The sequence below is a fragment of the Sinocyclocheilus anshuiensis genome, unplaced genomic scaffold, assembly GCF_001515605.1.
Source record: "Sinocyclocheilus anshuiensis isolate Anshui unplaced genomic scaffold, SAMN03320099.WGS_v1.1 scaffold1114, whole genome shotgun sequence".
In the NCBI taxonomy this organism is placed as follows: Eukaryota; Metazoa; Chordata; class Actinopteri; order Cypriniformes; family Cyprinidae; genus Sinocyclocheilus; species Sinocyclocheilus anshuiensis.
This window is the reverse complement of record NW_015540838.1, coordinates 1,305,735-1,308,950: the sequence shown is the minus strand read 5'-3', so window position 1 is coordinate 1,308,950 and position 3,216 is coordinate 1,305,735. Positions and strand designations below refer to the sequence as shown.

Genomic DNA, 3,216 nt, shown 5'->3' with positions numbered 1-3,216 from the left:
TAAATATTATAAATACACACACACACACACATATATATATATATATATATATATAAATAAAATATATTTTTACTAATACAGATAATGAATACACACAATGCAGCGAAAGCACAGTCATTCACTACATTTACAAGAATAAAAATCTATGATCAGAAAACTCATATTTCATTTGAGGCTGGCAAACTCCCAGATAAATACAAAGATAAATGAGACTGAAATAAATCAATAAAAGAAACATTAATTCCCAGCAAAGTATGCAAAGTGATTTCACAGAATATGCTACATTTATATAAGCTGCACTATACAAACAACTTATACAGCTCAAGCTCTAGTAGAAAACTATTTTTAAACAGCATTTAGATTCCAATATTATTCAGAATTTGACGTTTGTCAATTCTAATTTGGCAACAGCCCTATAAAATATTAAAAACTTGCATGAAACTATGCTACTCTGCACAGCGCAAAGGTCCATTTAACCTTTATCTACGAAACAACGCTGCCGTTCTCTATAGGTCATCCAAGTTTCCCCATCCATCCCCTTAACAGGGTATCAGTCCAAACAACAGCTCCATCTTCCAGCTCCCGCTCTGGCAGCTAAGGAAGGCTATTATCCTCGGAGAGAGGCTCTGCAGTGAGCGCACTAAGCAAGGACATTGCTAGCAGGTTAATTAGCACACTTTTTCTGGGCTGTCCCGGTGAGGGCCGCTAATGAGGCCTCCCACGACTGGCGGCCAAGGTCATAATCTGCGTCAGGGTTGGAGCTAAGACCTGGCTGCCTGAGTCAGCGATCCCACACAGGGGAGCACAGGGCGGACCTGACAACTCCGCTTAGGACATGAGCTGCATCTTATCACGCAGTGAAGACGATCAGCATAATCTCAATCTAAACTGGTCAATACCTCTTACACCTCCCCGTCAACTGCACAGACACTTTGCCCCAGATATGACCCAATGTAAGAGGACATGCGCCGGGCATGACCAAAAAAAAAAAACACACATGCAACAAACTGGGACATGATGACTCAATAGTGACTAGTTAAAAAAGGCTTGAAAATAACATTTAATACCAAGAATAAAATTTGACAAAAAAAATCCTATGTGAAAATGATTTTAAACTAGGAAAAGTTATATATTTTAATAACCTATAGTATATTTTACACACATATATATATATATATATATATATGATTTACAGTATTTACAGTATTAACAATAAAATGATCTACTAAACACTTGACAAATAAGCACACTATAATTCTGCAACAATATATTGTATCATTTTGTAACATCTTTGCATTTTTTTTTAAATGAATGTTCTGACCTATTAGCAGATATCATATTAAAACTGAGGTGGAAAAAATTGTTAGGGCTGGTCAGTATAATAATATATAGAATCTAACCAAAGAAATGTGTCAAACGAAAATATACTGTTTATACCGCAGTATGTCTGTGACACAATTTACAGAATGTTTTGACATAACAGCCACGCCAATTTAGTTTACGGTTGCAAAGCAATGCTGTGACTTGCTGCATTAATATAGAATTTAACTAATCTGCAGTGAGCTTGGTTCTTTTAATCACATTTTATATAATAAATACTTTTATGTTGTAAAGTATTTAATTCACTAAAATGTCAAAAACAGGCATTACTATTCTACATGTTTATTTAATGTATAAAAACATTTTGACTGAATTTCTAGCAAATGTAATATTTTTAATATAAAATATAAATATTAATATTTATGTTAATATTTTATATTAAAAATATACTGTAAAATATATCCCCATTACCATGATATAAAGTTTTGGAAACGTCGCTCAACCCCTGTGGCTTGATGGACATACTTGTCTATTGAGTTACACTTGGAGTTATGGTAGCCTTTTTTTTTCCTAAATACCATATATGGAAGGTGCCAAAAAATGAATCAGAGGCATTCAATGCAGCTTCAGAGTCAGTGCTTTACAACGAAATGAAAATCTGTGACACTGCAACGAACAGCAAAACATCTTTCCGATGCCAGAAAGATATGGGTTTTTGCATCAACTGTGTTGTTGCTGGTAGCAGACACATTTCCTCACCACAGCACACACATGCAGAGCTGAAAGCACTTCCATCTGTTCTTGACGTACGTCTGATACAGGAGCACTAGGCCTTGGAGTAGGTTTTGCGGTTGAATGTGGAGAAAACCAGCTGCACACCTGCACAGAGCTCTGCTTGACTCTGAACTGTTATTCAAGTGCTGCTAAAGGGATAAAGTCCTGCTATAGGTAGCTGTATAAGGGATTTAAAGGAATAGTTCGCCAAAAAAATGAGAATTATTCACTGATAATATTCCCCTCCAGTGAGCTCTGCTCAAGAACCTCCACAACTGAATCACTGATTCAATAAGCTGAACTCAAGTCAACTCAACTCAAACAGGATCAGTGAATGAATCGTTCAAAAGGGTTTTGTGAACCGAACTGATTAACCGAACAGATGCAACTCCAAATAATAATTTGTTCACTAATCGGGTATACAGACATATGTTTATTAAGTAGCAAGTTGTACAGACTATTTATTTTTATGATAAATTTATCAACATTTTTAAGCTTGAAAACTCTAGTCCCCATTCATTCTAACTGCAACTGAAAAGTTTCTGCAAAATTCAAATATGACTGATTGAAAAGCATCCGCTAAATGGCAGGTATTTATGAACTGACTTGACTTTAAGGCACTCGGAAGGCCATTGGACAGACGTGGTGTTCCTCATGACCGCGGGTGCATCGGGGAGGGAAATAGTGCCAGCGCAAGTGCCCCTGCAGTGACACGGGAGACGAGAGCTGGCGCCAGATATAGCGGTCACACAGAGAGCTGGCAGACTGGGCATCCTGACGCCAGGGCTTACACCATTACTGAACACAGCGCTGATAGTCTCACCCTGACACACACACACACACACAAAGCGGTGCCAAGCTGAAAGTGGGAAGGCATGTGGAGAGGATGCCTCCTTTTTACAGAAAGTGACAGACGTTTTGCACTATAAACTGGCACTGTAAAAAAAAGGCCAAACATGGTACAAAATTGAGAATTTCACCATTACTTTTACTAAACAATCATTCTGAACACAGATCTCAGGTCCACTTACATACTGTCCAGTAAAACCAGTAAAAATGCAATGCTAGAGCAGCAAAATCATAACTTTGAGGGGGGGGCGGGGGGGGGATCAATATTTCTGT

General features: G+C 37.6%; 1 protein-coding gene across 4 annotated transcripts in view; it reads right to left on the bottom strand.

Moving 5' to 3' along the window:
• Positions 1 to 3,216, bottom strand: part of samd11 (sterile alpha motif domain containing 11) — an 81,626-nt gene that overhangs the window by 36,413 nt on the left and 41,997 nt on the right. The gene's annotated exons all lie outside the window — the stretch shown is intronic.